This window comes from Sus scrofa, chromosome 5, assembly GCF_054392235.1.
Source record: "Sus scrofa isolate SSC_HxYL_T2T_F1_AM1 chromosome 5, Sscrofa_HxYL_maternal_Yorkshire_Landrace_v2.0, whole genome shotgun sequence".
Taxonomy (NCBI): Eukaryota; Metazoa; Chordata; class Mammalia; order Artiodactyla; family Suidae; genus Sus; species Sus scrofa.
In genome coordinates this window covers 81,239,695-81,262,090 of record NC_139387.1, presented here as the reverse complement: position 1 = coordinate 81,262,090, position 22,396 = coordinate 81,239,695, and the positions used below count along the sequence as shown (strand labels likewise).

General features: G+C 40.4%; 1 long non-coding RNA gene across 8 annotated transcripts in view; it reads right to left on the bottom strand.

Annotated features, from left to right (window-relative positions):
* LOC106510382 (uncharacterized) overlaps positions 1–22,396 on the bottom strand; it is a 331,715-nt gene that overhangs the window by 72,746 nt on the left and 236,573 nt on the right. For all 8 annotated transcript variants that reach the window (XR_014804071.1, XR_014804072.1, XR_014804073.1 and 5 more), the window contains exon 4: positions 11,098–11,152. This is a non-coding gene — a long non-coding RNA (uncharacterized LOC106510382). The remainder of the gene's footprint in view (positions 1–11,097; positions 11,153–22,396) is intronic.

Below are 22,396 nucleotides of genomic sequence, written 5' to 3'. Positions count from 1 at the left end.
AGTCCCTCTTCCACCTGGCTTGCTACCTTCCCTGTGATTCCAGCAGCTGTGTTTAGGTTGAAGATCCTGGCATGGATACGTGTGCAGGACAAGCCCTGGAGCCCTCAGCCTCAGTCTCAGAGGGAATTGAGTTTGCAGTGTTAGGAAGCTTACATATGACCAAGGAACAAGGCCTTCCTCATTGCTTCTCCTCCCTAAAGTCAGCTCATTTAGTCCAGTGAATTAGTCTCTGAATTGTAGAGATCAGAATTAAATGTGGATATATGTTTTATGTTTAATGTTGAACATTTTTGCATAAAACAATGTATCTACTATTTCATTTTTAAAATGCTGTATATGTAATAAAACACATACACAAAAAACCATCCTAAGCAAAGTTAGTGGATCTTGCTGGATTATTATAGACAGTCACCCTAGTGGCCAACACCAAGTCACTACTTCTCTTACGTAAATTTCACTGAGTCTCAAAGGAATACACACACACACACACACACACACACACACACACACACACAAGTTTAGTACTTCGTCAATATCTTTCTAGAAATTTTGTTTTATGTTTTTTTCTGTTTTTTCATTCTTCTGAAAGGGGATCATGGGAACCATGTTAGTTGAAGTTTAACATGATGACTTGGATAGCAGTGCATTTTATCCCAGCAACTTACTTTTGCTGAGTATCAAATTCATGGCTCATACTTCTATCAATACAGTATTCCATTTTCTTCTTGCACAAATTATTAATAAGAAGGCTGCTACAATGCTGATTCTCTTTCCTATAGGTCATTTTCTTTTTTCCCCTAGATGGCCAATTTTTCTTTCTTTAAAGCACAGCAATTTCACTAGCATATGCTCTGCCATTAATGATTCCAAGTTCAATGTTCAGCGTGCTCTTTTAATATGCAGTTTCAAGGCATTTTCTAATTTCCAAGAAAAATTGCAAGGCATATTGGACGGCTTCCCAAGTCCTTGCATCTGAGAGATCATCATTTGTTTATTTCCCCACTGAGTTCCTTGTTGAGAAGTATTTAGTCTATTTCCCAACATTTCTTGTTTCAGGCAATGGTGCAATTATGCTAGATCTTAGATTTCCAGGGCCAGTGTATCTATAGGAAACTCTCCTACATGTGAAAACACTGAGCCCATGGGAATGTGTTGATCCAGTGTTATCACTAGATTAAGGAAGGGTCAGGAGGTTTAGTGAAACAAATTTGATAATAATATACTGATAATTGTTGAAGTTGGGTAATGGATGATGTGGGTTCATTATACAATGCTTGCTATTTTGTGTATGTTTGAAACGTCTCATGATAAGAACATTTCTAAGTCTGTGTTCTATTAGTAAAAAAAGGCTAGTTTTCGCTGACATTTTAGTAGAAAGGATGAGAGGTGTATAAAATGACTCCAATACAAAATAGAGGCTCTTAGAAAAAGAACTTTGAAAACAGAAAGAAGACAGGATAAAGAAAAACTCCCTGGTGTAAATGACGCTGAGTTGGAATCTTGGTGAGAGGATGACACTGATGTGAGCCTGAGATGGAGGATTTGGGGGAAGGACAGAAGGTAGGACGTTTGAATGCAGAGGTGAGGGAGACAGAGGGAGTTTTAAGTGGACATTATGATGCTTAGAAATAACAAGAATGAGGTCAGTTCATTCACACTATATGTATGTCATGATAATATATAATGCATAATCTTTTCCTGCTAGGGGAGCTGCTATGAAAGCCAGCACAAGAATATCCATCTTGTATAGTTTTCACTCAAGTGAAGGAAAATAGTCAACAAGTGAATCAACAAATACTACTGCAAAATTTAGGAGAAAAATAAATCAGGGAAGGGGGTCTGGGTAGAGGGAAGTATTTGCATATTAAATGGGTTTTATGTCTTGAGAGGGTGACACTTGTACAAAGATTTTAAGGGGGTGAGGACATGAGCCAGGCACATTCCAGGCAGAGGAACAGCAGGTGCAGACCCTGAGGGTAGGGGTGTGCCCGAAATGTCTGAGCAGAAGCCAGGAGCATGAGTAAAGTGAGAGACAGAAGGGTAATAGAAGAGTCAGATGAGGTGGGCACAACTGTACAAGGCCCCCGGGGACACTGTGTGAGATGTGATCCATTGGCGGGTCCTCAGGAGAAAAGAGACATTATCTGACTAAGGTTTTAAAGGAGTCATTGAGGCAGCTTCACCGAGAATAGCCTTTCTGTGTGGGGAGGGAGACTAGTTAGAAGAATCTTGTAATAATTCAAGCTGGAAATAAGGAGGCTTGGAACTAGAATGGCTGTAATGGACGTGCTAATAAGCTGTATGTTGCCGGACATATTTGGATGATAGAAATGATGGAGTTTCCCAACAGTTTGGATACAGGATGTGAAACAGCTGGTCATGCAGCATGAATCCAAGGCCACCATCCTGTCAGAAAGGATAGAGTTGCTATTGCCAGAGATAATAAGAATGTATGTGGAGTATATTTCTGTAGACAAGGAAAGATCAGGTTTCCAGCTCTGGAAATGTTGAGGTTGAGTTTTCTCTTGGACACCCTTGGGATAATGTTGAATAAGAACTGGGTGGTCCTGAGTAGAGGATGGGGCTGGAGATAAAATCTCAGAGTTGAAGCACGGCCATACTAGATAGATCAGAAAGATGAAAACTTATCATCATAGAGATTGCCCGAATTAAATAGAAGGGAAAATAGGAGTGCCCGTCATGGCTCAGTAGTTAATGAACCTAACTAGCATCCATGAGGATGCAGCTTCGATCCCTGGCCTCACTCAGTGGGTTAAGGATCCAGCGTTGCCATGAGCTGTGGTATAGGTTGCAGACACAGCTTGGATCCCACATTGCTGTGGCTCTGGCGTAGGCTGGTGGCTACAGGTCTGATTCGACCCCTAGCCTGGGAACCTCCATATGCCATGGGTGCAGCCCTAAAAAGACAGAAAAAAAAAAAATACAAGGGAAATAGGAGAGACTCAGCGACCCCACTGAATCACAGTATCTTCGAGGAACTTTCAAATTTCCTTTCAAACCTGTTTCAAAAGTTTGGAAGACGTTGGGATTGAGTTTGAACCCTTTGACAGATGGAGCCCTCAATGAAAGCTTCATGCTACAGAGAAAAGCGGATTCGATCTTCTTGGAGAAATAATGTCTGGGGTCTCCAGACAATGGCTTCTGCTCCTCAACTGCACATGTGATTAACATAGCCTAACATTACCCTCCTTTCTTGGGCCCTGCAGCCTTAACAACACATTGATGCCCAACATCTTTTAATAAGCCCCTCTCTTTGAAATACCTAGTGTGGTTTCAGATAGCTTCATAAGTCATTATGAAGATGGGGTTGAGGAAACTGATGAACTGTTAAGTAAATTATAGGTAGATTTCAATGTAATGCCTCACTATAACCTGAATTAGAATACCACTTTCTTCACTCAATTCTAGATAGTCCTTCTATTTAAAGGGCTCCTTCTGCAGTCCATGCATCTAAAAATGAGACATGGGACCTCATTATAGCCTCATCTTTCAACCCCGCGTCCTACCCAACCACCTAGATTTCTTCTCTTCCAGCTCCTCACCATTGCGCTGTCCTTGGCTCTTTTTCTCTACCACTTTATTGTATTTCACATAAACTCCGAAAACAGTGCTCTCACTGGGCCCTCACCTGACTCGCTCTCCCACTCTCCACCTCCAGGTGTGCCCCATTGGGTGTCAGCTGTCTACTCTTCTATTTAGAGTTTACAGAACTTGCTACTGCCTGAAGTATAATGTGTATTCCAGAAACTGAGATGGGAAAACCCAGACTGGTTCATGCCCTTCTCTCCCAAACAACAGAGCTAATTTGGTACACACCCCTTACATCACTCAGCACCCCCCGCCAGGCCTGAGGCTGAATTTGCAATTCAAATGCCCTGATATTCCCTCAGCAAAATGTGTAGAAATTTATGTCAAAGGAGAGTATAAATGGATTTGCTTTGGTCAAGGTCAGGTTGGCTGCCATTTCAGTTTTGGTGCCAAATTGAAGAAGAAAGCTTTTCACTGGCAAGAGCTTTATGGATTTAGAATTGTGGGAGAGGTCTGTGGACTAATGCCTGATGAAAGTTATGTGCTATTTTCAGCATAACCCTATCATGCTTCGAGTGAGCCAAGAACCTAACAGCTTTGACTTCCTTCATTACAGGATGTCAAAGCTGAGAGGGAAAGTGACCACTATGCCAATTATACATAATCCATGAGTCGTTACAAGTATGTGCACTGCTTTGAAAAAGAAATGTAGGAAGCCTAGGAGAGATGGCACGCATCCTGACACAGGAATGGAGAAAAAGGTTCCTAGAGACAGCAATCTTTAAGGTAGACACTATGCTTTATTATCCTATAACTGCTCTATAATATTCCCTCAGTGTTTGTGTTTACTTATCAAACAGCTCAGGAAGGCAGGTATCCAACCCGCATTTACTTTGCACTTGGCCCTATACCAAAAGGCAATATTCTCTCTATCACATGTGCTGGAGTGGCATCTGTGCTACTGAGGATTTTTCAAACTGGTCTATGCATGTGGAAATCTTCAAACCTGCATTTTTTTTTTGTTTGTTTGTTTTTTGGACATTCCTCCCATTGAGCAGTGGGGTCTAGGCCCCTCTCTGTAACCAGAGCTGACATAATGCACACTTGTCACCAAGACATGTCCTGGAAATAGCTCTGTGGAGTGTCCAAGGCTCCACTAGACGAGGCCATAAACCTCTGCCTGGGCACCCTGGTCACTCCGCTGTGGAGCCCTCAGCCGCTGTGGGGAAGGTAGGAATGCCCTGGGCCTGCCCTTCTGCAAGGAAACCCAGCACCTGGGGAGCTCTCACAGAGGGCCTCTAGCCAAACCCAGCTGCAGCTGCAGACATGGACTGAAGTCTCCTCCAAGGCTTCCAGCCCCCACTTGCTGAGTCAGCCCCCAACGGGAGTCTTCTCTGCCGAGGCCCTACCATCACAGAGCAGATGTGCCCTGTCTGAGCTCCCCACCTTGTGACCATAAGCAAATTAAAATGGGAGTCTCGTGCCACTCTTATGGGGAGTTCACTTTAAAAAAATTTATGGGAAGAACAACATGAATAACATACTTGTACAAAATTCGAAAGGAAGAAGAGAATGTCCTGTAAAATCTGAATTTTCCTCCTTCCCTCTTCTGCAGCCTTCCAGGTTCTGTCCCTGGAAGGATCCACCGCTAAGTCTCTATATTCCCTCCAGCTTTATTAATTGAAAAATCATGTAGCATGGGCACTGTGACAAGCATGTTTGTAAGGTCTGTGCCTAAAGTCACTCATTTATTCTTCACCTATCATGGATACTCAGGTGAGAGCAGAGGGAAGGTCTCTGCTTCAGTTTGACTGTTCTTCCAAAACAGGAGCCTGAATTGCTCTTTATTATCTGCTTTTGATGCTGTTCCTCCAATCAGACTGTTGTATTTTCCTTCATGTAGTCCCTAATTCTTTCTCATTTTCTCCCCTAATTTCTCTATCCACATGCATACATTTTTTTTTTAATCAAGCTTGGAGCCATGACAATTCTTCACTAAAAGCAATGTAATTATTACCTGATTTTTCCCGCCCTCACTTAATCACTCCCTCAACTGAGTAACCCTTGGAGAATATATGAAAATATGGTACCACGTACATTTTTTTAAAAGTTCTCAATATCCCCTTTGATATATTAGTTCTAGATATTTAAGGTAAATCCATGAAAATAGAGATATTTACTATAGAATTCCATACCTTGAAGGGTACCTATATTGTTTTAAATATGGCAGCTCTCTCCTCTTTCTGCTAAATATTCACTTTTTGTGCTCCAAGGGCCTGCTTATTACTTACCTTCTTATAGCTAGCTTTATCACATTATCATAAGAATGGGTATGATTGAGTACTGAATTATAGGCCAGAACACACATTAAATCCCAGAGTTTGGGGTCATCTAAACTTCATTTAGAAAACATTGATTATAGGTTTTAATCCAACCCGCTAGTGATTCTTTTTTTCTTAATTGCTCAGTGGATAGCCAGGGTTCTACATGTATAATGATGGGAAAAATGTTCAATGAATTCAGAGACTAAGACATAATTAAGTATATAGATTTAGTTGCATACAGAAAAAAAAGGAAGGAATGTACACTGAGAATGGGAGAAAAGAATTACATAGTTGGGAGTTCCCTTCGTGGCTCAGTGGTTAACTAATCCGACTAGGAACCACGCGGTTGAGGGTTTGATCCCTGGCCTTGCTCAATGGGTTAAGGATCCGGCATTGCCGTGAGCTGTGGTGTAGGTTGCAGACGCGGCTCGGATCCCGCGTTGTTGTGGCTCTGGCGTAGGCGGGTGGCTACAGCTCCAATTCGACCCCTAGCCTGGGAACCTCCATATGCCACGGGAGTGGCCCAAGAAATGGCAAAAAGAAAAAAAAAAAAATTACATAGTTGGATAAGTGTATGCTTAAAAAGAGAACTGTGGCTTTTTGAAATTGAAATGCTATTGATACTGCTTTTTGTTTCCTATCAAACAAATTTTAGTACTTTGATCTAGAAATGTCTAGTGACTCAGGGACAGTAGAAATGGGTGGAGATGGTATTTTGATCAAGAATAGATCCTCTTTATTTTTCAACCTGTTAGTTCTGTCCTTCTTGACCCAGACATTGTCACCGTCAGCTATATTTGGAGGGTAGGTCATTTTTTTCTCATAAAACTTGTTTCCATAAAAGGAGAATAATGTGTGAGACCGGGATTCACGTTTTGAAACAGAATGTGTGCTCTGAAATGCCACACTCGTCCATGGAAAGACACATCTGTCTAGACAGCAGCAGGTGGACCCATAGTGGGCAGAGTCCTATTTACTCTGAAAGTTCTATGATGACCTGTCACCATGGTAATGTGATGATGCATATCTTTCCTTCTGTTCCAACTGTCACTCTGTGAGCTGAGAGGTTCAAATTTGGAAACAGGCGAGAATCTCACAGCTTCACACCTTGAGTATGTGGGAAATCTGAATTGTTATTCTGGAGGAATTTCCTATTGCTCTCTGAGTGCTGTTCCTTAAAATGAGCTGGTTAACTTTTAATAGTTTCCTCATTTTTTCATTCCCCCCACTCTCATTTGCCTACAGAGTTAATAATGTGTTTTATAGTTTTGCTGTATTATCTAAGTAATACATAAGTTATATTTTTGTTCTTCTATCAAGCTGGCTGCCTTAATTTTTTATTTTTTCTTATTTATTTATTTTTGCTTTTGCTTTTTAGGGCTGCACCGTGGCATATGTAAGTTCCCAGGCTAGAGGTCTCAAAGCAGAACTACAGCTGCTGACCTACACCGCAGCCACATCAACGCCAGATTCTTAACCCACTGAGCAAGGCCAGGGATTGAACCCACATCCTCATGGATTCTAGCCTGGTTTGTAACCACTGAGGCACAAAGGGAACTTCCTGTGCTATTTCTATTAAAAATTTTTTGTTATAGTTGACTTACAATGTTCTGTCAAATGTACTATTTATTAATGCCAATTTTTACATATTCTTACAGAGAACAAACACAAGGAACACACCCACACTGCTTTCAGTGGATCAGGAGAGTCTTGCTGCCACCCCAGCTGTAGACACTGTAGGAAAGAGGAATTACAGCTCAGCTCTTCTGGAGGTAGATCTCAAAAATCAGAAACCAAATATCTAAATACAGAGATTTTTAAAAAGGAAAAAGCTGCGATTTCCTGACAGGATTTCCATGGGTTGATGTGGACAGGCTCAATGACGGGGTGTTTCTCTGACTGTGATGAGAAGGGACAGCGCCATCAGGCTAGTGGAATGAACATTTGGCAACGGAGGGAAGGAGGGTCTCGGGAAGTGTGCTGTGGGTATGGAGGGAACCCCTTAAGGGGAGATGGGACTCTGTCTCTTGCCACTACAGGGTCTAGAGAAGGATGAGGCATCAATAGAGGAGAGACGATTTTGGTAAGGAAGATTTTGAACTCCTGTCCATTCTCATCCAGGCGTTGGGCCAAGCTTTCAATCAGTTACTCAGATCAAGAGTAAGTGAGACATAGAGCATCACAAACTTAATTTATTAAGCCACCAAAGTACCAGCCCAGATGGCCATTTTTCCAGTTAATTCATAGTAACTCTTCATCCAGGGTTGGTCCATTGAAGGGAAGCCAATTCTTGGCAAAGCAGTTATGTGACAGTTGGTTTATAACATTGTGAGCTCTGAGCCAGCTCGGGAGCCAAACGGACCACTAGTCACTTGAGATGATCAGCTTGTCATTAGGAAGGCTCAGTGCGAGACAGCTGACAGTGTGAAGATGGTACAGTAAGGTGGCCACAGTTGGTCGTCTCCTGGTCCTTCAGAAGGGCTTTGTTTGTAGGAAACTATTGCACTTTGGATTAGGAATGTAAACAGAGGCATAAGGCTATTTGGATTTAAAGTTCTCTCTTGGCTCAGACATCTCCTCCAGGGCACCACTGGGCTTCTTCTGAATGAGATTTGAACCCAGACCATCAGGCATGGTCACTGTGCTTTGCTGTGTTTCTGTTTCTGTAACGTCTCAGCTAAATAAAAGTAAATGCCCGTAACACCTGTCTGTTGGGCATTTTAAGCCCCAAACTTCAAGATCTTCTTTAGTCCAACTTTGATTCAGGAGTCTTTTCTGGGCAATAATAAGATAAAAAGATTGAACTTGAATAAATTATTACTAATTTCCTTATGATCTTCTGTCAGCAAAATGTCAATAGTTCTCTCTTTTGAGATGCATTTCCCAGGATCTTGCCTCCAAGATGTAAGAAAGTTTTATCTGAGGTCAAGAGTACCAACTGCTGGCTCTAACCAATGGGTCAGAAGAATACACATCTGGCCAAATAACAGGGTACACCCCATAGACAAGCCAGTGGAAGGTTTGTGAAAATACACTCGAGTTGATTTGAGAATAATTATCCTAGTTTATTCGGTGTCCCATATTTAAGAAAAAACTATGAAAATGCTAATAAGCCATATTCTTTTGTATTTTATGCAGGAAATTTTTTTTCATTTAAAATTTTTATTGAGGTGGAGTTGATTTACACTGTTGTGTTAATTTCTGCTGTACAGAAAAGTGCTTCAGTCATTGATATACACATTTCCATTCTTCTTCAAATTCTTTTTACCATGTAGGTTATCACAGAATATTGGATTGCATACAAATTTAAATTTATTAAGTCAGAAGTGCTATAACTCTGGAAGTAAACGTGCGTATACAACTCAAAATTCATATTTGACAGTGAACAATATAGAGACATCAGCTGATTTTTGAGCATTAGCCGAAAGAGATCTCCCCTTGAAACTGAAGTTCCTAATTTTTTTAAATTATTGGACATTATTTAGAGCAGCTTTATTTTAACGTAAAAATTGGACAGATAATACAGAAAGTTCTCATATCCCACCCCTTAACACCTTACATTACTGTGGTACATTTGTTACAATTAGGGAAACAATCTTGGTATATCTTTATTCATTAAAAACCCATAGTTTATCATTTAAAGTTGAAGTTCTGTTTAAACTTGATTTGGGGACTGTATAGATGTCAAAACTCCATAGTTTACATAAAAAATCGCTCTTGCGACATTCTGTGACTTTTGACAGATGCATAATATCATGTGTAGTCATTACAATATCATACAGAAATTCGTACTGACATTCATAACAGTATCATTTCCAATAAGCAAACGATGGAAACAATCTCAAAGTCCATCAAGTGATAAATGGATAAGTTTGATATATACACACAATGGAGCATGATTCAGCCATAAAAATAAAACTAGTATTTGAAATATGCTACTCCATGGATGAAACACAATAATAAATAATATTATGGTTAGCAAAATAAAACAAGCACAGAAAGACAAATATGGTATTATTCCACTTGTATGGGGTACCTAGAATGGTCAAATTCATAGAAGTAAAAAAGTAGAGATTAACAAGTGCTGGAGGCGGGGCGGGGGGAGGTGTAATTATTTCTTAATAGGTAAAGAAGTTATATTGGATAAGATGAAAAAGATTTGGCTATAGACAGTAGTGATGGGTATACAGCATTATGAATGTCATTAATGCTGCTGATCTGTAGACCTAAAATTATTAAAAGGATAAATATTATGTATATTTCATCACAATAAAAAAGTTAAAAATCTAACAGAATAGATGGTGGATACAGCAGGAACATGCACCAAGGCATGGAAGCCAAAATGGTCTTATAACATTTCAAATCGTGGGAATCTGGCTGAGTTTGAAAATGGACAGAAGGAGTTGTGGGACTCTGTCATTGAAACTCAGCGTGCATTTTACTGCTTACCCTTTCTCAGATTGACGATCTTTAGGTTTCCCTGAAACCAAAGGTTCAATTTCTTGTTTCTTTCCTGCTCTTATTCTTTCCCTTCCTTCATTCACCAAGGAGGATGACCCAGCAGCAGCTCAGTCCATACTTACTAACCAGCTACATCTTATGTATACACTCTCACCCTGGATCCACTTCAAGCAAAGCTCCCTAAGTAATTCCTGAGCTCACCACCAATGTCCTCACCATTACTCTGTGTCCTCTTATCTCCCCAGCAGCAGCTCAGTCCATACTTACTAACCAGCTACATCTTATGTAGAACATGTTGGAAGACCTCCTGGGAACAGGACAGAGGAAGAGGCCCTGTCCACCCCCAGGGTAAGCTCACTTTTCTTCATCTGAGATAGAAATGTTGCTTCACGTATTTCTTTCTCAATCAAATTCAGATATGGAAATCTGACACTGTACATTATAGATAATATTTACCATTTCCTTATTCGGGAGAATGTTGAATGAAAGTCTATAACCAAAACCTGATGGAAGAGGGCACTGAAAAAATAGCAGCATGAGTTATAAACTAGGGCAGTGAGCATTTTCCTCAGCAGAAGAATTTCTGTCTGAAAAACACTTTGTGTTTGCCGAGCAGGATAGACCTGAGAGATCTTCCATGAAAAGCACCTTCTCCTCCTCCTCCCCACCGTGCCTCACAAGCCCTGTGATCTACACTGACGAAAGCAGGTCATGAATCAAGTTGTGCCCAGGCCTGGTTCCCACTCCTGTAGCAACAACTTACCACTTGAGTGACCTGGGATGAGTGGTTAATCCTCTGCATGCCTCAGTTTCCCCATCTGCAAGACAGGGGAGATCATAGTAAGGATTAAATACAGATTAATATACATGAAGAATTTAGTACTGTGTTTCTGTAAGGATTAAATACAGATTAATATACATGAAGAATTTAGTATTGTGTCCGGCAGTGCCCTCTCTGGGTCTCAGTTTCCCCATTGGTGGAAGACAGGAGGTATACTGTAAAAACTGAGAGATAGCAATGCTTGGTGTATTTATGGATTACTGATGGTATGCTCCACACTCCACCTGATTCCCAATAACCGTTCGAGCTGCCAGTGTCATCAACAGCCCCATGGTACAGGAAGCCAGGCTCAGAGGGGTAGGGCAATGACTCCACAGTCGCACAGCTAGCAGGATTGGTGCTGGACCAGCTACCCTGTCTGTGCAAGCCTAACCTTGGAGGGGCTGCCACGCAGCCCCCCCCCCACCCAACCCCCACCTCCTTTTCAGCCTCCACTGGGAAGCATTCCTCTGGAGGAGCAGCTCAGCACAGAAGGCAGTGGCACAGTTGGTGCTCTGTCTCCACCTAGTCAGGGAAAGAGTTTGAGGTGGAAAAATAGGTGAGAGTCGGTCTGGGAGCAGGGAGCTTTCAGGAGCCTACACTGGCTCTCTGGACCTGCAGCCCAAGAGCTGCAGAAGTGAGATTCAGTTCCTTCAGCAATCTGAGCATCTGATGTGTGCCTGGCACTGAGGGAAGCCCTGGGGGTGGGGGTGCCCTCTAATAGCAAACCCTCAAGCCTGAGCTTATAGAGGACTTACTATATCCCTTAAATTTCATCACGATGGAGCTGGGAACTGTTATGATCCCCAAGTGACAATATCTGGAAAATGAAGTTCAGAGAAAGAAAGTGATTTTTAGGTAGGAGATAGACAGGCTTCGGACTCAGCCCCTGCCATGGGTGTCAGGAAGAACAAAAGTAACCCGCTGCAGTCTCCCCACTTGTGTAGTCAGGGGGATTTCCTAGTCTGACACTGAGCAGAGGGGGTCTCAAGTCATCCTCTAGCAACGAAGTGCAATCTCATTATAACACCGTCAGCAGGATGATTTTGACCCTGACCGCCTATAAGTTTTGCTTGGGTATCCAGGAAGGATTCAGAATGGAGCTGGTGGGAGTCCAAGTGAGGGATCGCAAATGATGCACCTGATCACAGGGGAGGGAAACGCGCAGTCACCGCGCCCGAACCCCACTTAACCAACCTAAGCCACTCCTATTGTGCACAACGCCCTCCGTGAGTTCACTCTTAGGCTCTCCCAAACATACTGAGCTTCTAATAAACGCCGTGCCTACTTTGCCATCTTGTCTTTTTGCTGAATTCTTTCTTGAAAATAGACAAGAATTGAGGTCCTCTTCTAGCCCAAATCAATTTGTCTGAAGTCACATAGTTAGTGTTGGAGCTGAAAATTAATTTTTTTTCTTTGAATCAGATGACTTATTATTTGATATTGACCATCTAAAGACAAAAATCATGCTTTTTATTCTAAGCAAATTTAATTTGCTATTTATTCATATAGTTTCAGTTTTTATTCTTTTGTTATAGTGTTTGCCAACATTTTAATCAGAAACATTTATGTATACATATTTAGGGATGCCTTTTTATAGTTTATTCGATTTTGATAAAGCATTTTAGCCATCATGTTAATTTCATTTAAATTTACTATGAGGGAGTTCCTGTCGTGGCGCAGTGGTTAACGCATCCGACTAGGAACCATGAGGTTGTGGGTTCAATCCCTGGCCTTGCTCAGTGGGTTAACTATCCGGCGTTGCCGTGAGCTGTGGTGTAGGCCGGTGGCTACAGCTCAGATTGGACCCCTAGCCTGGGAACCTCCATATGCCGCAGGTACAGCCCAAGAAATAGCAAAAAAAAGACAAAAATAAATAAATAAACAAATTTAGTATGAATGTGGATATATTATTTATTTATTTATTGCTATTTGCCGTGATAGCTTCATGATTACACTCTTTCTCTTTCTGCTTTTGAATACACTCACTAAAGTTATTATTTTGTAATTTTTACCAGTGTGCTATTATGGAATTCATATACTCTATCATTTTTAAAGTTAGTCTTAAAATTTTAACAAGCAAAATTAACTTAAAATGCAAACTTATCAATATGCTTACCTCGCTCTGCACAAAACAAGACCACTTCAAACCTGAACACCATTCTTCCTACCCTATATGTTACTTTCGTTTAGCAGTTTGCTTCCAACTTTTTTTTTAACTTTCAATTTGGAAAATATCATTATTTGACTTTGTAACAATTTCATTACTGCTAACCAATATTTACCTTTTTTTTTTTCTTTTTTTGAGTATTCTGACCTCTCAAGCTTTCATTCTGAGGTCATTCTCCCTTTAATTTTCTCAACTTATTTTGAAAAATTATCTTCATTTTCACTGACACTTGAAAAAGCTTAAGTCTATAATTTTACACAGACCTTTTGAATCTTAGCACATTAAGATGTTTTTCAATTTCTTTTGGTTCTACTTTTTCCTGGTTATTCTTCTGGGATAAGCAGCATGCTTTCTCATATTTCCTTTGGTTTTTCATGAGATGAACCTTATATCTGCATGTGGATTTTTAAAATTTATTCACATAGCATGGTTTTATCCTGTTTCCTAGAGCTGAGAATCTATGTATTTCATTAAATCTAAGAAATGCTTAGCTGTTATTACTTCAAATGTTTTCTCTCCTCCCTTCTGTCCATTTTCACCTTGGAATAAAAATTAGAAGATTATCAGAACTTCTCATTCTGTGTTCCATATTATTTAACATCTTTATTTGCATATTCCCTTTCTCTGTATATCTGAGTTGGGAAAATATGTCAGATCTTACTTCCATTTCTATGTTTATTTTTTCACCTATCTCTAGTCTTCTGGAATAGCCCATCAAACGAATTTTTCATTTTAATTTCTGTAATTTTCTTTCCTAGTATTTCCATTTTTTGATAATTTATGATTCCTTAACCATGTTTTTAGTTTTACATTTCATTTTTTAAATGTTTTAAGATATTAATAAATTCTGACAACTATAGAATCTCAAGCCCTGGATGTCTAATTTGACAGAAGTATACAGGTAACTTCTAATACTCTGAAAATTCGTGGACTCGATCCTCTCCAGCTATCTAGATTTTACATCTAGTTTTTTTCTAATCCTTTTTTTCCTTCCTTTTTATCACTGTGGTACTATAGAATAGAATGATATTTATTTATTTATTTTTGCCATTTTTAGGGCTGCTCCCATGGTATATGGAGGTTCCCAGGCTAGGGGTCTAATCAGAGCTGTAGCCGCCAGCCTACACCACAGCCACAGCAATGAGGGATCCAAGGCACGTCTGCAACCTACACCACAGCCAATGGCAATGCCGGATCCTTAACCCACTGAACAAGGCCAGGGATTGAACCTGCAACCTCATGGTTCCTAGTCGGATTCGTTAACCGCTGAGCCACAAGGCGAACTCCTAGAATGATATTTAAAATGGACCCTTTGTATAAGCGTGTATTTGCTCATATTTGGAAATATTTATATAGAAGGGGAAATAAAACAAATTATTTGTTCTTGACATCACAAGCAGATGAAGCTACCATAGCCTTTAATAAACTTAGTCATGTTTCAACACTTATTTCAGAGGAGCACATCTCAGTCCTAAAATAAAATTAGCATCCTCTTTTTAAGGAAGAAAGGGGAATGGAGGAAGGTGTAAGCAACCTATATAATCTCCATCACCATATGATTGATTCCTCATTTTGTGTATGTGTGAGGAGCCCTCTAAAGTGTGCTATGCATCCAAATGATATTCTCAATAAAACATGGAAAAATCATGGAAAATTGAAGTCTAACAGGTGGATAAGAAGAGCTCATAAAGAAAGAAAATCCAATGTAGATTTTTTTCTTAGAATGGATAAGCAATGAGGTCCTGCTATATAGCACAGGGAACTATATCCAATCTCTTGGGATACAACATGATGGAAAATAGAATGAGAAAAAGGATACACACACACACACACACACACACACACACACACACACACACACACACACACACTGGGTCACTATGCTGTACAGTAGAAATTGATGCAACACTGCAAATAACTATACTCTAATAAAAATAAAATTTTTTTTAAAAAGCCCCAACATTGATGCTCTTAGCATGCTTAGGAGACTCTCCCACTGGTATCTGAGGCTCACGCAGAGGTGAGTGATAGACAGATCATGCTGCTGCGGGGCGGTCCTGGCTGTGAGGTTAAGTGGCTGTGCCTGTTGGAGGCTCCTGTAGCAATCTGGGACATTCTGGCGCTGCCAAATACTTACTCTAAACATCCTGATATACTTGTTGCATTAGCGAACAGAGGTGTGATTTGTGGTTTGCGATGAATTAATCAAATACCCTGTCTACAATTGTATGTCGTTGCTTAGATTATCATAACATGTTTTATATACACTTCTGTTTCTTTTTTTTTTTTTTACTTTTAGTTGAAATATTACATACATAGGAAAAAATATTTCATATCATGATAATACAGTTCAATGAATTTTTACAAACTGTATAATCATCCCCTAGATTAAAAAACAAAGACAAAAAATTAAATACATGACTGGAACCCAGCACCTAAAAAGTCCCCTCTGGCCTCTTTTCCATCATGAGCCTCAACCTCCACGGGTCACCACTGTCAACCACTTGCAAATAAAGGGTGGGAAGGGAAGGGAGTGGGATGGATTGGGAATTTGGGGTTAATAGATGCAAACTATTGCCTTTGAAATGGATAAACAATAAGATCCTGCTGTATAGCACTGGGAACTATATCTGGTCACTTATGATGGAGCATGATAATGTGAGAAAAAAGAATGTATACATGTATGTGTGACTGGGTCGCCTTGCTGTAGTAGAAAATTGACAGAACACTGTAAACGAGCTATAATGAAAAAAATAAAAATCATTATAAAATAAAAAATAAATAAAATAAAGGAAGTCATGATTCCTCTTGTGTCTCTGGCATCATTTATTTTAATTTTTGTAAGATTCACCTATACTACTGTGTGTCTTTAAGGATCATTCCTTCCTTTGAAGATGTAACACATAGTTGTTTCAGTATGCTAGAATTTGTTGACACATTCTACTTTTATGACAATTAAGGTAGTTTACAGCTTTGGGAAATTAAGAATAATGCTGCTATGTACACTCCTGAAATGTCTTCTGAGGAACATATGCATGCATTTCTGTTGGATATTCCTCTACCAGAAGAATCACTGGGACATCGGGGAAGCTTATCTTCACCCTTAGTGGATATTGACCAAGAGTTTTCCAAATGGAGTGCACACCTGAGGCTCACACCTGCTGTGGAAGAGTTTGGTTGCTGCCCAACTTCACCCACAATTGGTATTTTCAGAATTTTTTGGTTTTGCCATTTTGGGAAGTATGTAAAAGGCCCATAGAAAGGTCAGATGCTTCTGGTCAGCTCACAGGTTAGAGTCTGGAGGCAAGAAGTGTGGCTCTGTCATTACTGGGATATTTCCTCAGCATCTGACCTAAGCAAATACCTATCAAGGAGACATATTAGAGGTATCTTATAGGATTATTGCCACAAGCCCTATGAATGAGCAAGTCCTGGAAGATTCATAATGTAGAGACAGTGACATAGTACAGGTGGCTTATTATTGAGGTGTCCAACTCCCTTTTAGCAACTCTCTTACATAACTGCGTTAGAGTAATACATGAGCAGTCCTGCTGACGTACCGAAAGTTTATCTACGCTCTCCTAGTCCCGCAGAGGACCAGTTGTCAGGACCGATGAGCAGGCCCCATCTAATGCCAAGTTAAAATTATCTTGTCTGAGAGAGAAATTTTTTTTTTTTTTTTTGTCTTTTTGCTATTTCTTTGGACCACTCCCATGGCATATGGAGATTCCCAGGCTAGGGGTCTAATCGGAGCTGTAGCCGCCGGCCTATGACGGAGCCACAGCAACTCGGGATCCAAGCCGCTTCTGCAACCCACCACAGCACACACAGCTCACGGCAACGCCGGATCGTTAACCCACTGAGCAGGAGCAGGGATCGAACCCGCAACCTCATGGTTCCTAGTCGGATTCGTTAACCGCTGCGCCACGATGGGAACTCCAAATTTTTTAAAGTTTTATTGAAGTATATAGTTGACTTATATTATTGTGATAATTTCTGCTGTACAATTAAGTGATTCAGTTATACATATACACATAACAATTCTCTTTCAGATTCTTTTCCCATATAGATTATCATGGAATATTGGGTAGAGTTCCCTGTGCTATACAGCTGGTCCCCATTGGCCAATCATTCCCTATACCACAGTTTGCATATGTCAACCCCAAACCTCAAATCCATGTCCCCTACCAACAACCTGTCCCCTTTGGTAACCATAAGTTTGTTTCTGTTCTGCAAATAAGTTTGTTTGTACTCTTTTTTCTTTTTTTTTTTTGTACCCTTTTTTCATTTCCCACATATAAGCGATATCATATGATTCTTGTCTTTCTCTGATTTACTTCACTCACTATGATAATGTATAGGTCCATCTATGTTGCTGCAAATGGACATTTAGGTTGTTTCCATGTCTTGGCTATTGTAAATATTGCTGCAATGAACATTGGGGGGAAATGTTAATTTATTGATTTTTTTCCTTTTTTTTTTTTTTTTTTTTTGCCTTTTTGCCTTTTTGCCTTTCTAGGGCCACTTCCTGCGGCATATGGAGGTTCCCAGGCTAGGGGTCTAATCAGAGCTGTTGCCACCGGCCTACACCACAGCCACAGCAATGCGGGATCTGAGCTGCCTCTGCGACCTACACCACAGCTCATGGCAACGCTGGATCCTTAACCCACTGAGCAAGGCCAGGGATTGAACCCGCAACCTCATGGTTCCTAGTCGGATTTGTTAACCACTGTGCCATGGCGGAAACTCCTGATTTTTTTTTCTTAATCAGTCTAGTCCAGATGTGGAAATTTATCCTATACATTATAGAGGTTGGTTACAGTTTCCTTGGAGGTATGGAAGGATAGTAGCTTGCTAACTGTTGCCTGATTCAAGAAGCACTTAAATATGGGAGCATCAGGTTATAAACTCTTGGTAGGGGACCATTTTCAGCAGAGATTTTTCCTTTTTGATCAAGACTTTTATAGTTCCCAACCAAGATAGACTTGAGACACATCCTCCAAGGAAAGGTCATGCCTGTTGGCAGGTGTCCTCTTGCTTATAGGTTCTCTTTTCTTGGCCACTGTTGCCCACCTGATTTTCTAAAATCAACAGGAGAACAAAAGATCTGTGCAAATAGGACACAGAATGACCTAATATTTCTTTTTGATAACTTTCTTTTCTGTGCTTTCTTTTCTGTAGCTGCAGGTGACCTCGAGAGAAAGAAAAAACTGTGCATATTCTAGGTCAGTCACTTGCTATGGTTTTTTTTTTTTTTTTTTTTTTTTAAAGGTACTAAGAATGGTAGGTCTTCCTTGCTGGCTTTTGTCTAGAGAACCAACTTGATTCCAGCTTTCTGGTGGAAGTGAGGATGGAAGGTGTGGCTAAATAAAATGATTTTCTAGGTAAAGTAACATGGCCATGACTCCACAAGCAGTTGTGTTTCCTTTAGATGTACAGGTTTGTGTCATGGGGGATGGTGTCTGTCTATATGTGAGATTTTGTGGTGTGATAGTGTGGGCATGTGTGTATCTTTCCCCAGAGTTATATCTTCCTTACACAGCAAAATTGCAAGAGTCAACTTTCTCAATAAAAAAAATCCCATCACCATTGCTTCACAGATATATGTGTGTCCTCTCGCCACCTTAGTTAAATGTATAGTAATGCCATTCTGACACTAACCACCCAGAGTTACGATCAGATTACACAAATTAAAGAGTCTTCCATGAGACTGCCCTTTTTTTCAGACACCAGCCACACTGTGGTGGGCCCCAGGTTATCCACTTCCAAAAGACTGGCTATAAATTCAAGGGTTTCCAGGACCCCTTCCGGTTTGATATGTTTCATCAGTAACTCACAGAACTCAGAAAGGCATTGTACTTGATGTTACAGTTTTATTATAAAAGGCACCAATAGGGTGAGATCTGGGAGGGTCCTGGAAGCAGAACTTCCATGAAGGAGTCATGGAGTCAGGGCACATCCCCTTCCGAGCACATCCATATATTCACCAAACAAAAAATTCCACTGAGTTTCAGAGTCCATAATTCTTAGAAGGGTTTCATTCTGTAGGCATAATAAAGCACTGCCCACATGATTGAGGTCCAGCTCTGTCTGCCCTCCTCTCCTCGGCCTTTGGCTAGGGTTGCCTTATGGCAAAATGATCATACCTTTCTGAGCATCTACATTTTGTGTAGCATTTATATCACAGATACAGCAATAGTAGCAATTTGAATATACCTATTATTTGAAGGAGTGAGCGTTGGGTACAGATGATAGGTTTTTAGCTCAAAAGTATTTCCCAACATATTTGACTGCTATTATCAATATTATAATCTTACAAACAATGCCAGTGTTAGGCTATCTTTTTCTGTATATTTTATTTTTAATTTTATTGGAATATAGTTAACTTACAAACTTGTCTTAGTTTCAGATGTACAGCAAAGTGAATCAGTTATACTACACACACTTACCCATTCCTTTTCAGATTCTTTTCCCATATAGGGTACTACACAGTATTGAGTCAATTTTCCTGTGCTATCCAATAGTTCCTTGTCACCCATCTATTTTATATATAGTAGCATGTATACATCAGTCCCAACCTCCCAATTTATCCCTCCCCCTTCCATGTCTCTATTTTGGTTAATGTAAATTCGGTTTCAAAATCTTTGAGTCTGCTTCAGGTTTTGTAAGTTCTATTGCATCATTTTTATTAGATCCCACATATTAGTGGTCTCCTATATTTGTCTTTCTTGTCTGACGTATTTCACTCAGTATGATAGTTTCTAAGTCCATCCATGTTGCTACAAATGACACTATTCCATGTATTTTATGGTTGAATACGACTCCATTTTATATATATGTGTGTGTATATGTATATATATATATATATATATATATATATGTATATGTATATATATATATATATATATATACATATACACCACATCTTCATTCTTCACAATCCTCTGTGGATGGACATTTAGGTTGCTTAGACTATTTTGCAATATAAAGATAAATACAACCTGAAAAGTAAAGGTCAAAAGGTACTGTCACGTTATGAAAGTTCCCTTCAGGCAGTGTTAATTAGTCCAGCCCATTGTCAACCTGTATGACCAAAATGACGCCCAGGGCCAGGGGCGCACAGGTTTTCAGGCTTTCTTTTGAGCCTGTTGGGTTCTGAAGGGTGTGGCTATAGATTTATATGGATTCACCCTTTCAAGAATTTGCCACAACTGAGCTAAGAGGTTTTTGTTTTTTGGGTTTTTTTTTTTTTTTTTTTTGGTCTTTTTGCTATTTCTTGGGCTGCTCCCACGGCATATGGAGGTTCCCAGGCTAGGGGTCGAATCGGAGCTGTAGCCACCAGCCTACGCCAGAGCCACAGCAACGCGGGACCCGAGCTGCATCTGCAACCTACACCACAGCTCACAGCAACGCCGGATCCTTAACCCACTGAGCGAGGCCAGGGACTGAACCCGCAACCTCATGGTTCCTAGTTGGGTTCGTTAACCACTGCACCACGACAGGAACTCCGAGGTGTTTTTTTGTTTTGTTTTGTTTTGTTTTGTTTTGTTTTTTGTAAGACTATTGGACCTCCATCATTGCAAAATTTCAGGTACATTTTACCCTCAGCTACTATTTCCCTTTCTCACCATATGTACAGAACAAATGGGCTGTTTCTACCACTATGCATATGGGCGCATCCACTGTTAACCCTCTTTGGTCAGATGAAGTGAAAGCACATTTGAGCATCCTCCTATCTGGCAAGTTTTTCTTTGCCCTTCTGCCAGGTTATTGGTCACTACCCACCCCTGTGTCTGTAAAAACCTAACCATGGGGTCAAACAGCATGCAATTTAGCCCATGGAACTAATTTATTTTTGCCTTCTTTGATCAGAGTGATCCCACATTTATGACACCAAATACTCTGTTTCCCTCCCAAGTAGATATATAGCCGTATCATTCTGATGCTAACCACCCAGAGTTGGCATCAGATCCCACTTAGGACAAAGTCACCCCCAAGACTACCCTTACATCAGACACCGGGCACATTTGAAGATTTCTAGGCCTCCCACATTCTGACAATCTGGCTACATATTTAGGGATACCCACAGTCTAAACAGGGATTCTCAAGATCAAGAATACCTCGGACACAATTAATAAAACCAAGGAAAATACAATACCCATAATTACAGCTTCACGATTAAAGATACACACAGGTGAAGCCTACAAGTGTTCTGGCGGTAGAGCTGCCATGTCCTCTTTCCGTGGAGTCCTAGACAGATTTTCTAATCACCCTCCTGGCACGTCAAAGAACTCCCCAACCTGGAAGTTCTATAGAGCACTGGTGTCCAGAGTTTTTGCTGGAGCTTCATTATGCAGGTATGATTCATTAAATCACAGGCCAGGTGACTGAGGTCAATCTCCAGCCTTCTACCCTCCCTAGTGGTCAGTGTGGCTCAAGGTTACAGCCATTAAACCAGGCAGGCTATCATTCGCTCCCCTCCTGAAGCTTTCCAAGGGCCCACAAGAACCACCTCATGGCATAACAAAGGCAACCTTACCACTCATGAAATTCCAAGGAATTCTGAAGCTCTCTGCCAAGAACCAGGAACAGAGACCAGATAGAATCTCTGTTATGCTGTAGTATACATGTCAAAATGTATCAAACTGTAAGCCTTAAATATATGCAGTATACTGCAGGCTAAGTACACCTCAATAAGTCAGGGCAAAAACTGTTGCCATCCAGGAAATTTTTCACTCAGAGCTCTAAATGGACAAAACAGTGTTTCACAATCCCTATTACTGGGACAATAGCCACTACATTTAATAATAAATCTCAACTGTGAATAGGTCTTTACATTCAGCTCTTGATATTTTGATTGATGATACACAAGAAAAGCATTTACAACTGTATTTATTTCACTTATTGAGAAAAGAGAGACTTGAGATGGTGGATGAATTAGAGAATTGTACAGCCGGCAAACATGGCAATCAGGGAACCAGGCACTATGGATTAAGCCCTCAATTCCAAATCCTACGCACTTTCTCTCACACCTCAGCTCCCGAAGAGACTCTAAACCTCTACTGTGGGTTT